The sequence below is a fragment of the Leptinotarsa decemlineata genome, unplaced genomic scaffold (assembly GCF_025532065.1).
Source record: "Leptinotarsa decemlineata unplaced genomic scaffold, Ldec_3_MD MMD2_tig00000199_RagTag_RagTag, whole genome shotgun sequence".
In the NCBI taxonomy this organism is placed as follows: Eukaryota; Metazoa; Arthropoda; class Insecta; order Coleoptera; family Chrysomelidae; genus Leptinotarsa; species Leptinotarsa decemlineata.
The window spans coordinates 3,744,789-3,759,860 of NW_027412544.1; the positions used below are offsets into that span (position 1 = coordinate 3,744,789).

General features: G+C 36.4%; 1 long non-coding RNA gene across 1 annotated transcript; it reads right to left on the minus strand.

Moving 5' to 3' along the window:
• Positions 1-6,387: 6,387 nt before the first annotated feature.
• LOC141481497 (uncharacterized) lies at positions 6,388-7,338 on the minus strand. Its single transcript, XR_012465021.1, has 3 exons — positions 7,180-7,338; positions 7,022-7,114; positions 6,388-6,720 (listed from the first exon to the last, which is right to left on the minus strand). It is a non-coding gene; the product is annotated as an uncharacterized lncRNA (long non-coding RNA).
• Between the last annotated feature and the right edge of the window lie 7,734 nt (positions 7,339-15,072).

Below are 15,072 nucleotides of genomic sequence, written 5' to 3' on the forward strand. Positions count from 1 at the left end.
ACTTGCTATCAGCATGTCCAGCATATGCGGTCTCGGCCTATATCCATCGACATAACGCGGCCCTAAGAGTGCTATATTACCATCTACGGCACTCTTACGGTATTGACGAGACACCGGTGTTGCCCTACGCTCCGGGGGATATTGAATCCGTTGTGGGGAACGAGAAGTGCCGAATTTATTGGAACTATTCGTTCCCCACCCTCAGGCTCATACAAGCTAATAAGCCTGATGTAGTCCTTCTCGACCACCAGACCAAAACGATATTTGTTATGGAGTTTTCAGCTCCTGGCGAGACGAATATCGTCAGAAAAGAGGAGGAAAAACGGATAAAATATCGAGATTTTCTCTTCGAACTCCGCAGACTCTATCCAGATCACTCTGTCAAGATGGTCGTTCTGATTATTGGAATCCTTGGTGGAATGATGTCTTCTCTACTCTCGAATCTCAAAATCATACCGGCTTGCCGCACTAAGGCAGAAATCTTAGCCGCACAGATGCAGAAGGCTGTCATTCTTGGCTCACTGCGTTTGCTCAGGGCACATGATTCTCGGACCCAATGATCACTTACCCCACGGTGTGGGGAGTGGTCATTGGTTGATAATGCTGGCGCGCCCTCCCGAATGTATCGGGGCTTCGGGGGATAGGGCCTGACCAGCGCACACTACGGTGAAAAAAAAAAAAAAAAATAATAAATGTTTTATTGCTACACAAAGAGCAGTTACAGAGAACAAGGTTAATTAATAATGAGTAGCAAATGACATCGTTCGCTCTTCTACCTTATGAGAACGATAGAATAGCGCTCTTCCACGCAACCACGTGAAGGGACCAGTGACAAGAACTGGTCCCTCCAGAAAAATAAAAGAATATACCTACTCATAAACATGGTACAAGTGAAAAAGAATTTACATATCAATATCAATAAAAATAATATATAATCAATATAATCAGAAGTCTATTGTTAAAGTACCATCCAGCAAAAGACCTTTACCCTTTTTCTTGAAATTAAAGATTGACAAGTTTTTGAAATCATCAGGGATACAATTGTAGATTTTAGCGATGCCATAGGAGAAGCAAGATCGGTAAAGCGAAGTGTTGTGCATGGGTACAGATAATTTCTGTCAAAACCGGACATTTACATTGTGCGCTTCAGAACACCTCTGAATTTTTGAGTAGAGACATGAAGGTTATTTTGTGAGTAGAATTTTGTGATATAATACACAGCAATGCAAAATACGTCGTTTGTTCATAGGCAACCAGCCCAGTCCAGTAATGCACCCCGTCGGGTGCAAGAGTTTTGTTGGATTCTTTATTGGAGAGTTCTATGGGAATTTTTGATAGCCGGCTCATAAACAGCATGGCAGTAATTTAGCTGTGATACGATGAGTCGCTCGCATAGGGTGATTTTGCAAGCTTTATTTAGAATCTCTCTGTTGGAATAGATCAGTTTTAGGTTTACAAAAGCTTTTGTGATTATGTATGGACATCATCGCTGGAGATCAAATCCATTTGGAAAAACGTTCTCAGGAAGTTTATTCCACAAAAACGCGGTTTCCCAAATGAAAGAGTTCTCAAATAGTGAAGTTCGAAGTGTCCTGAGTTGAACCTAATAACGATGATCTGTTACAGTCCGTCGCGAAATTTTGATATATACCGCTTCCCGTAAAAGTGTCTATAGAAAAGAAACAAATCTCCAACCTTTTCGTTATGTTCCAGACTATCAATGTTGCGTTTCCAATCAAGCGTACGGCTCTTTTCTGAATGGAATCCAGCAGCTTCACGGTTTGCTTCAGTGCGGAGCTCAATACATGAGAACAATACTCCTAAGAAGGTCTGATCTGAGCCTCATAAAGCATAATAGTTGTAAGGTGTGTACAGTTTCCTAGTTCGGAACAGCGACATGATGGTACCGAAACATATTGGTATCCATTTCAACCCCTAACAATCTTATCGAAACAGAAGTTGGAATTGTCTGACTCGACATTATCATATCCGGTTCGGTAACATTTATATTTTTGGAGAAAACTGATGCCTGGGTTTTTGTGGCATTGGATTGAACCTGGTAACTTTCAACCCAATTCTAAATTACTTCTATATCCTCATTAATAAATGCAATTTCCTGTGTGCTCTCGTTAGCAAATCAATATATTGGATTCCTGGTTTTTCCCAATGAGTCGTTTATATACAATTTATAGGGTTGGAGACAATATAGATCCCTGAAAACACCAGCATTTATGGTAGAAGTTTTCGAGAGTTTGGCCAGCAAACCCTCATGCCACACGCGGTGAAAAGCCTTAGAAATATCAAACGCAACAGCTATTGACTCTCCATGTTTCTCGATTGCCTTATTTCAAATATGGGTAACATACGATAGAAGGTCGCCTGTTGATCTCTGTTTCCGAAAGCCATATTGATGGTCGCTCAAGATGTTGAAGCCTTTCAAATATTTGAGGACTTGGTGGTTTACGGCTTCGTCCATGAGTTTTGATATCTCTGATAGCACAGTGAACTGGTCTATAGTTATTTGGAAGATTTTTCCTGACCTTTTTGGAAATAGGCTGAAAGCGAGCAAACTTCCAACAAGAAGGAAAAACCCCTTTTTTGTAAGAAAGATTGAAAAGTCGGCAAAACACTGCTAGATTTACTTTTCTTATGGCTGTTGTTGCAATTGAATCATCCACTTGTATTAATGGTGGAATTGTTGATTTCGTAAAGTTTTGATCAACAGCTTCAGCTACAGACAAGAAGAATCTAGACCCGTTGGGAGTGGCAAGCAGTTTATCCTTAATTCTCAGATTGTGAAGTTCTTTGCTTTCATATATCCTGTGTTTGCAACTGTTGCGAGCATTAACAAACTTAGTTCGGTTTTCGGCACTGGGACTTTTGTGCCACTGCCGGTAGGCGAGATTTTGGAGGCGACAACTTGCTCGCAATTTTTATTGAACCAAGGTTTGCCGTCAGAAGTTCGTTTCTTCGAAAAAGGAATATATGTAACCATGGTTGATAGAATAACCTCCGTTAGTTCAGAAGCACTTGTAGATGAATCTTTAGAGATGAAACAACCATCTAATCAGAGGATATTTCGGAAATAGTCTTGAAGATCCTCCCACTTAGCAGATCAGTTATGCTAAACTTTGCGTGGCTTGAATTGTTCCTCAACATTTATCAGTTTGTGATCAGAAGATGCCAATGGAGACCTTACTTACGGTGACTGTAACTTTCTGGATTGGTTGTTAGATATAGATCCAGAAGACTAACATATTCTTCATCACGGTCGGGAATCCTGGTTGGCTCATTTATAATCTGAGTGAGTCCGCTGCCTGTTGCAAAAGCTTCAGCTTCTGAAGTCACTGAATATGGAAATTGCAGCACTTGGATAATTATATATATATATATATATATATATATATATATATATATATATATATATAATATATATATATATATATATATATATATATATATATATATATATGATGGAATTGGCCGATAGATACTTCATGAAAATTCATAACTAGCGTATTTCGCCATACAATGGCTTCTTCGGAGGTGTCTTCACTGAGATAATTGATTTGCAGAAAGTCAATCGTGTTTGCAAGTGAAGAGAATAGTGCCCTGCATTGTGTATCACTTGGTGGTTAATAAACGCAGTATATGAATTTAGTGATCTTTTGTGATATTATTTTGAACAACATAACATCAACATCAATAACATCATATTAATTCACCTACAAAATATATAAACTTCAATCATAATGCATCTTTGAAGTTTCTAATATCTTCAGGCGTCCCACAATGATCTAACTTAGGACTCCTATTGTTCAAATTTGCTAAACGTATTTACAATATTATCAAAGCTGCTAATCGGATGTTAGGATAGCCAGGCGGTTCGACGTGGGTCCTTTGTTCACTCACTCGAATTGCCTGCCGTGTTGGTCGGTGGTTCAAGCCCTAGTCTGAATGATCGATTTTCACTTGCTATCGTCCAACCCGTGTTGTGAATCACACCTTGAAAGGTAAGACCTCGTTAATCCTTAGCTTGCACAAGTTTCGACTTCTGAGGGTTGTCGTTCGAAAGGGTTCGACAGCTGGTTAACGGAAAAAGAACCTTTTAACAGATTTTTTTAAACAGTTCGGAAAAGTAGATACTTTACCAATACAAATACTATTGTCCGAAACAATAAGAGTGCTGGGCGATCTAAAAAATGTGCTAGATAAATTGCTGAATTGTCTACCTATATCTAAAAAATTCATATAAATTACCGAAATATTGGACAGTGCGAACATCAACACAGAACAGAATTCAAAATATCATCTCTGCAGTATGTTCATCCTATTCTCAAAAAGGGCAAGAAAAATCTTTCAAATAACTATAGACCAGTCGCTATCTTATCAGTGATATCAAAAATCTTGCAGAAAACCGTGATCCACTATATTCTTGTATATTTGGAAGGCTTCAACATCTTGAGCGATCATCAATATGGCTTTCGGAAACAAAGACCAACAGGCCATTCCTATCGTATGTCACCCATATTTGAAATAACGCAATCGAGAAACAGAGTCAAGAGCTGTTGCGGATGATATTTCTAAGGCATTTGACCGTGTGTGGCATGAGGGTTTGCTGGCCATATTTCGATGCTATGACTTGTCGGATCATTTATGTGTATGGCTCTCCAGCTTCGTGAACGCTGGTGTTTCTCAGGGATCCATATTGTCTACAACCCTTCCTTTGTCGTATATCAACGACTTATTGAATAAAACCAAGAATCCAATATATTTCTTTGCTGACGACAGTCCATTTGTCTCGGCATTCCATTTGAATTCCAGGTCATTGGCTGCGGATTCACATCTTCACCAGCAGCAGGTTGCATATCTCAATGAGGATCTAGAGATGATTTTGAGTTGGGTACCCAGTAACCAGGTTCAATTTAATGCAACGAAAACCCAGGCATCGGTTTTTCCAAAAAGATAAATGTCTCCGAACCGGATATAATGATATCAGGACAGACAATTCCGTTTTCTGCTTCGATAAGTTTGTTGAGGGTTAAAATGGACACTAATATGTCTTGGTACAATCATCTGGAATTGTAGCTCCGCAAGCTGGAATTGCACCAAGCTCCTCAAAAGCTTGAAACACTGTTCCGAACCAGAAAACTGTACACACCTCAGCAACTTTTGATGCTTTATCAAGCTAAGATCAGATATACTTTTTTGGAGTATTGTTCTCATGGAGCTCTGCCCCCAAACATACCCCGAAGTTACTGAATTCCATCCAGAAAAGAGCCATCTGCCTGAGATGAGAATATCACTTGCAATCTTGATAGTGTGGAACACCGAAGTAAGATAGGATATTTGTCTCTTTTCTATAGATACTTTCACGGGAGGTGTTCAAGTGACTTGACACATTTGATTCCACCAAGAGCGGTACATATCAGAAATACGCGACGAACTGTGGCTGCTCATCTACTTGAGGTTCAACTCAGTACACCTTGAACTTCACTGTTCAAGAACTCCTTCATTTGGAGAACTGCGTTCATAAGGAAAGAACTTCCTGAGAACGTTTTTCCAAATGAATTCAATCTTCAATCTCCAGCGATTCAAATCCAACGTGAATCACTACTTTGGCACAGGCACCGCTCTTATAGCGCTTTGAGGATTTCCCAGTAGTGTTTGTGCTTTGTCCTTAGAAGAAAACCTAATTGATGACTAGACATGAATAGATGAAAATTTTCCATTTGTTCAATACTCTAGAAACTTCGAAACATATGTTGGTGTCAAATATTGAGGAACAAAATCCACAAATAACAAAATGAAAGATCACAAATAATGTTTTACAGCAGTCGAAGTCCTCACCATTAAAAACCCACATAGCAATAGATATTCCAGGTATATTTCATGAATATACATTTAAGGAATATGCCATGGATGTATATATCTTCTGGAGAATATTCCCTGGAAGTGCTCCTGGCGAGCCTTTGATATATTTTAAGAATATTCCTTGGGAATATTCTTGGAATATCTTATATTCTTAGAATATGTAAGGTATATTCTATTAAGAATGTTCCAGGAATAGAACCCGAGGAATATTCGTAAAATATATAGGATATTCTTAGTTTATTGTACGAATATACAATAGGGAAACACCATAGAATATTATTTAAATATATTTTATGAATATTCTAGGAATATTTGGAATATTCCAAGAATGTGACGAGTAAACGCTATTAGGCATGTATATATTGCATTTTGATGCAAGGTTCACACAAGTAATAAAACACATATTATTCATAAACAAATATATTTTAAAAACAATATACACTGAAATATTTGACGTTTCAGCCAATATTCACTAAATAGAATATTCCTGAATACTGTCATATTACAAATATTAGAAATGTATTCAAATTAGGATGTTCCTACTCTCAAACGAATGTATACTAAAAAATATAATAAAATAACAACTCTGTGAATTCATCAGCACTAATTGAAAAATAATAAATATATCATTTCATTGAAAAAGAAAAAATGTATCACATCAAGAAATAGGTTAGGTTAGGTTTCTCACTTACAAAAATAAACCCACAAATGAAGTATTTAAAATGAGTGGTATGATGGGTTCTTCAATGAATTTCACTTACTCAAAGTTATCCAAACTTTGCTCACCAGAATAGTTTTCCTTATATTTGTCCAACAATGCATCAGCCAGTGTTTCAATAGTAATACCTGGAACAAAATGTACATTAACGTTCATTATCACTATTTGAAAGTGGCACAATAAAACTGGAATAAAAATCAAATAGATATTTTTCGCATAGGTTACTCATGAACATTTACAACATTTTATGACTTGGAGAGCAACTTGCATTGTCTTGTTGAAAAGTACTCATTACGTTTTCAGTTCCTTAGCGCACCTGCCTGTACCAGGTACCACTCTGTTTCCTTTTAGGCAAATTGATACTATCTTGAAAACGAGTGATAAAAGTTATGAAAACAAATGATACAAAAAAATGTGTCATTCACTTACTTTTCTCTATTGAAGATACACAACTGAAATCACTCTAGTTCAAACATGTACTTAGTCAAACCAACAAATCCCACACACCAACTCTCCTCGAACCTAAAATGAGGTATAGTAGGTTAATCACCATGCCTTTACTATCGATACTATTGCATTTTACTTACTTTTCTTAAAGACTGAATATATGCAACTCTCCTGTTTGAAGATCCAAAATCAAACTATTCGCTGTCCTGCAAATTGGACAACCCCAAATTATAAATGGTACACTGAACGTGACAGAATTATACTTTGATAACAACACCAACACACCATGCATTACACACGCGAACCTGCCACGTTGAGTTCAAAAACTGGTTAACACTATCAGAGTTATATACATTAGGTTATGCATTCGATTAAGATCTTCAAATATTTTGGTTTTTAATAATATTGAATTATTTGAATACGTTATTATAAGATAATTCAAAATTCCATTGTATAGAATATTCCAAAATATGCCGTGGGGATATATTCTAAGAATATACCATATGGTATATTCGATCGACAATATTCAAGGGAGAATAATCCATTTATAGACATTCTTGCACATTCTTTCGGGAATAATCCTGCCATATTCATTCAAGCATATTCTATGAATATTCTAAAGGCATGTATATATTCCAAGAATATTCTATGAATATTTGGAATATATACGTTCGTTTTATGATATACAGGGAATATTCCATGAATATCTGGTGCTGTGTGGGAATATAATGTAAACATGAAGAACTTACCTACATAATCTTTTTTTATTTTTTTCTGGTATTACTTGAGCAAAGCTTGCTTATGAAAATTACTTGTATTTATGAGTGTTGATAGCAATAGCTCCTAATTGATATTTTTCAAGTGATTAAATCATTCATATAAAAAGCTCTATCTCTACTATTTCATTGAGTTGAGATATCGTTAACAGAAACTACTACAAAATGTACTGAATGAAAAAGCATTCATTTATAGTTCTTTTTAGAAAAATTGTTGATGATCTTAAATTGCCTTGACAAATTGACTGAAAAAACACTTCGATAAAATAGTTTTTTCATTCCTCTTCCTATCAGCCAAATAATGGAATCATAAATCAGAATCTGTCTTTAATGAAACCGATGATACTTATTGATTTTCGATATCTATATGTAGAACACTCGATGAATCATGGGATTTGATAAAATATTTATCCTGTCAATTTTGAATTGATGTACAAGCATTCAGTTTCACTTGATAAATTGGGCAAATATTTTCAACATTATTGGGGAATAATCCTCATAGAAATCGAAAGTAAGTGAAAAACTATCGAAATTTAAGTGAAGTAGAAAATGGAATCATGTAGTTTTTCTTTCAGTGATTGGAAACAGTTTGGTATTTATGAATGGACTGACCCGTTACTTGATGAAAGTTAATAACACTCTCCCTGATAATAATTACACAATTTTTACGAACATTTTCATTTCTAGATGTGTTTCGCTAATACCGTAGGCTACCGAGGGCTGAACAGTATTTCAAGCAGCATTCAAAGCACTGTTTCAGAATTTCTTTTCTAAAAATATAATAACACAGGTGACAATTCAGTCATAAAATCATATTTCATATCAAGAAATTTCATTGGAGCATCCCTTGTTAAGATACAGCCTCTTGAAGGGGGTACATAAAATTTGTATAACAATTTTTTTCACAAGCACTTAAAAAGTTACAATATTGAAATTCACCTGACGTTTTGTACTACTAAAAAGACACCTAGCCAGAAATTTATTTGGTTTACCCCATGGTTGTAAGGGGTGGAAAAAGCAACCCCTAAAATTTATTTCCAATGTAACTTTTTGTCTTATTATTTGTTTACCATTTAAAAATGTATTTCCGATAGCTTGTTTCATTGTAAACAAAAAATGTCTCGTGGGTTTTTGGCCAAAGTAAACCAGTTCACAGCAAAATATTATTTTAGGAACATCTATCTAGTAGGTCGCTATTAGCGATAGTGACAATTAAATTGGAATGAAGCTGTCAGTTTGTGACTTTTCCAAATTGAATTAATACTAATTGTGTGTTGTTGTTCTGTTCCTAATTTGTTACTTCAATAATTCACTTGTTATTAAAATGGCATACACAAATGAGGAAATGGCTGATATTCATTACGTTTACGGTCTGTCGCTGGGGCATGGGTTAGAAGCTTCTAGAAGATATGCTGAAATGTATCCTCAACGGCAGCATCCTTCACATAGAATATTTGCTCGACTTCATCAACGATTACGAGAATATGGTTCATTCGACAAAAGAAAGCAGGATTGTGGTCGTCATCGAGAAGTAGGAACACCACAGCTTGAGGAAGCAGTACTTAATTTGATTGAAGAACAACCTACTACCAATACTAGAAAGATTGTTTCCCAGCTGAATGTTGATCATATGACGGTATTTCGAATTTTAAAGGAACAACTCTTATACCTTACCATCTGCAACGAGTACAGGCACTGTGACCGCGAGACTTTCCGAATCGTCTTGAATTTTGCAATTGGCTGGAAATGATTAGAAGAAATTGTGACTTTCTGAAGACGATAGAATTCACATTCGAATGTAGTTTTTCTCGGGACAAGATTATTAATTTTCATAATTACCACATATGGGCTGATGAAAACCCTCACGCTATTGTCGAAACTAACCATCAAAAACAGTTTTCTCTTGACGTGTGGCTCGGAGTTATTGGGGATGTTTTAATTGGGCCTCATTTTGTACCTCCTCGATTGAATGGTGAGGCATACGTTCAATTTTCAAGAGAAGTGCATCCAGTACTGCTGGAGGAAGTTCCTTTGGGCATCAGAAGGGATATGTTTTTTCTGCATGATGGGGCTCCCGCCCATTTTAGTCAAGTAGCACGTCAGCATTTAACTGAAACATATGCAAATCAGTGGATAGGTCGAGGATGACCACAGAACTGGCCCGCTCGATACCCAGATCTCAATCCTCTCGATTTCTCTATTTGGGGTCATTTAAAGCATTTGGTTTATCGTACTCCTGTTCGCGATGTAGAGGACTTAAGAAACCGCATCATCGATGCGTGCAGGGTAATCAGAGAGACTCCAGGAATATTTGAGCGAATACGTAGCTCAATGCATAAAATTCATTTTATATACATTTAACCATAATATATACTTCATTATTACATTACATTATTACTCACTCATTCTCCTCTGTTTCTCCATACTGGTCAGTCCTAAGAAGCTAAAATTTGGTATAAAGGTGTTCCCAATTGAGGCGCCCTCCCAACAATCATATACACATCATCAACCAGTACCCGCACCCTACAAACAAATACCCAAACAGTGATTGACCACTTTGAGCAATGGTGCAACAAGTGGCGAATCAAAATAAATCCCTTCAAAACCCAAACAATCCTATTTAGACACCCAAACACCACTACCCGTCCTAAACTTAACACTAACGACTTGAACCTCGGACTGTTGGGAGAGAACCTTCACCTTCAAAACTCTGTGTCCTACTTGGGGGTTACATTCACAAGTACTCTCAACTGGGAGACCGACCTCAGAGAAACTCTGGACAGAGTCTGGAAAAGCGCTGATCTCCTAAAAGCGCTGAGAGGCAAGCTCGGTGGATGCAACAGTAAGACTCTCTTACACACATACAAAACCTTTTTAAGATCGGTCGTGGACCACAAAGCCACGATCTACAGCACCCTTTCCCAAAGACAAATCCACCGAATAGTAAGAACCGAGAGAAAAATCCTAAGAAACATCCATAACCTCCCCTTCAGATATCCCTCACACGACTTATACAATCAAATAGACATCACCCCCATCAATTTGAGATTTCAGGAACTAACTCCAAGGCAGATGCGCTACGAGAACTATGAGAAGCCACAACATCCTGGCCATCAACACCCTTAGCACCATTAGCTACTGCAACTTTTAAAATGACTATGTCAAAGAGTTATTACTTGGAAAGTTGAGCAACCGAGTAATGACTAAATAGTTGTTATACCCAAAACTATAAGAGACTTTACCATATGATGTTATCAAATTGATAAGTGTCACTCAATAAATAAATTAAACATAGTAAAACATACAAACATTTAATATTATTAAGCAAAAAGTTCCCAGAAATAAGACCTGTAATTCTAAAAATAATATTCAATAGTAGATACTTCGAGAGTTTAATTGCCTAGGTAGAAAATGTTTTGAGAAATTAATTTTCCAGCGCATAGTACTATGTGGTGGTTTACATATATTCGTTGAAAAACATATACTTTAACCTGAATGTATCTAGATTGAATGTACATTAATAATCAAAAATTTAAATGATTTTAAAGGATTTTTTCCTGAATAAAAAATATATAAGTAAAACCTGTTCCTCTGGCGACAGCACTTTGAAAACTGAGTACGGAATCCCAGGCCAACCAGGACTGGAGTGATGAGTGGAGCGATACTACGATAGCTTTATTCTCTCTGAGTGCATTCATCGGGCTGAACCATGGAGTTTATACTTCGGGCAAGTGAGCCCTATTGGAACCATAATACCAAAAATATCCTTGAAATGTAGACGAGGGGTTAAACCAAAGCTTGGGAGATAACCAACCAAAACAGAAACCGTGACAATTCCCTGGGTGAAAATCCTCCGTGTACAACAACCCTATAAATGTTTTTTTTAGAAACTGTCTTATATTGTCGCTAACAACAGAACAATGAAAAGAAAAGTAGGAAAACTCACCTTCCGTGAAGGGTTTTATCTTGTAGTAAAAAGGGGTTGGCGTGGTACAAAGTATTCAAACACCAAATTGTCGTAAATGTTCAATATAGGCCTCTATCAAAAGCCAGGACGTAGTGGTTGATAATAAGATGGTAGAACGAAATATCCACTAAGAATTATTTAACGAATTCAGGATTTGTCAGCCGAACAAAACCAGAAACACCTGTAGGGCAGACACCAGTCGTTTTCGCGAAATCTACCATCCTAACTGATCAGAAAACAATTCCTTTTTTCTTCTTCTTCTTCTTTTCGGAAGATAGGGCACTAACGTTTTGACCTATCAATATTTGCATGTTCCATGCATAAAGGACCAATCTGAACAGAATAAAGTAATGGTATGTTTGGTTGAATCTGGTTAGACACCCCCTAAAGCTAAATTGGCTATACTGACGAAAAAAGACTCAGTTGACAGTCGAAATATCATCAAACAGCTGATAATTAAAATTAAACAAAAAATACCAACAGAAAATTCCAACTCGAAGACACTCCTTGTGAAACTTATCCATAACCTAAACATTTGAGATTAGCAATGGGATTTTCTTAAGGTTTCTATGGATGAGGTTAGACAACCAACTTTACATATCTGTGTTTGTTATTTTCACGTTCGCTGAGGGTAGGTCACCACGGAGAGAAATCTATGTTGCTCTAAAACTTTTTTATTTATTTACAAAATGAAGTAGCGAAAATTTACATGCTACAGGTTAATAGAAGACCCAACGGAGCAGATCCAGAATATCCTTGAGGAATATCCATTAGCCATCAGATAAGGGAAAATCACTCCCTGAGAACTCAAATGAAACCAACAACACCTCTCTAAACAAATCCACACACTCCTGGAACCAGAAATCTCTCTACAAGCCGCTACTAGAGCCGACATACACTCAGGTGAGAATCATAGCTACGTAATCTCTCTCGCTCTTTTTTTTTGTGTTCTGAACAAAGTTCAATTGGGAACTTCCTCAAATGATACAATCCTATATGTTATACTACAGCCCACTTATCTAATGAAGCTACACAACTTAACCATTTATTTATATATTTCACATCATAATATGAAGTTCCTATTAAATTCATCTCTCATAAAAAAAGTTCTTTTTGAGAAACTCATTTATGGCCTTTCATCTTCTTGATTGATGCTGATATGTACATATGCCACCCCAGGTGTTCGTCTTCGACATTATCACGACGTTTCGTCAAGATCCCCATATTCATGTGGTTTGCTTGGTAGTTGAACTTGAAACGTATGAGTTTCAAGTTCACCAACTAAACAGAAAACATGAAATTCTGATATTGAACTGGGAATTTCGATTTCAAACTCGGTATCAAGAGGTTATTTTTCATACCAACTCATCCTGGTTTGTACAAGTTACTGTTAGTGTACAGGGTAATTCAAATTCAACCCCCACCATTGGAATCTCCTAAACTACAGGAGATACGTCGTATTTTCGGAAATATCCGGAAAAAACTGAAAATCAGAAAGTTCGTTTTAATTTTTTTCTAGCGTTATTTGACAACACAGCTCAAAACCAAAAACACATTCATTGATACTTTTTTCCAGCTACATGTTCAGATTTACTACGTCTCATGGCAATCATCATCGATTTTTGTACATTATGGGCGCCATATTGTTTTTTTATACAGAAAAATAGTGCTTCTCATTCTGATTTCATTGATGTATAATTTGTTATAATTTTCTCTTCTGAAACCACAAGTATCAAAAAAACCCACTTCATCAGAGATGATCATGACTACATCGAAAAATTTTGTTTAATAAATACTAGTTGTCGGAACTCATCAAACATCATAAGTTTGCATAAATACTTCAGTCGAAATGTTCTCATCCTCAAATGAAGAAAAACGAGATATGTTGGAACTTTATCATAAATTTGATACAAATAGTACGAAGACAGCACAAAAATTTATTTTTATTTATATTCTGATAGCCCACATCAAGTGCCAATAGCAAAATGTGGACAGATTTTCAATATGTCTGTGAATAAAGAAGATATAGGCAAAAAAACAATTTGGGATTTTTTGGTTTTTCATGTATATCTCCAGAACCAAAAGAACTATATTCGATTTCTACACATCATTAAATAGGTCTCTAAAATACGCAACTTTAACCGATACTCTATATCTTATCGTTTACGAGATCCCCATGTACAGAAACGAATTTGAATAGCCCTGTATATATTGGACGTCTAGGTTCGTGAGCAAATGTGTGAGGTACGTGTATATATATGTTTCTGAAAAATTTGGAAATTGTTCAGGCTTTTGTCATATTGTTTATATCTTTTTTATATTTCATGTATTTATATTCTTGTTTTACCACTCCGAAACAAGTACTAAGTTACTTTTCGATTATCAGTTATTCATTCATCCATTTATATCGTTTTTATACATTGTTTTTATTATTAATCTGACCTCCTAATGTAACCTGATCGCATTCATACTGACCTCACGTTATTCTGACTCATACTAGGAATTCCGAGTTTAAAATCGGAATTATGAAGAAACTAAATTTCTACGCTTTCATATCACATAATCCAAACAACCAAACATATCAAAAAATGTCCCAGTACTGATTGAAATGTTCCTCGGCGGCCCTTCAGCAGCATTAAAATCGGCAAATTAGATCTTAACAGGCAAACAGCCGAGCTATCGAATCGTTGCTAAATCCACTAGACACAAATTGGGCCGTAAATCGACGACCGAAGACAATAAATCAGAGTTCCCGAATTGTAACGCACTCAGAGTTGGAGCCCCTTGCGCTTGAATTATGGTAAAAAGTGGATTCATTTCACGGATTAGGTTTTTGTGCTAATGAAATAAAAGGGTTTTTCAGGACGACAGATTCATTCATTGCAGGATTCGCGAGTTCTTCAGTATTGTGTTGAAGATGGACCGTCAATATACGTTTAAATGAGCGAATGGAATCTTGACGAGATGAAGGTCCTAGAAATATAGCTATCAATATCAACAACTTCGTTGCTTGAGAACCGATGCCTTCAGATATTCATCAATTTCACTTCTCGAATATCAAGACAATGGAATCGAAAAATAAATGTATGTTCATTTGATTTATGGAGCTGTAACAAATTCGAGTACTAACTAACAGCAGACTTGAAATTTTGGAATCACATTCTCCATATATCAGGCAGCCCTGGATCTTCAATTTTTTCTTGGCAGGGCAAAAACTGAAAAATTCCACCCCCGCCCACTTATATCCATTTTCACCATTATCATCTTTATAAGTTCACCTATCATATGTC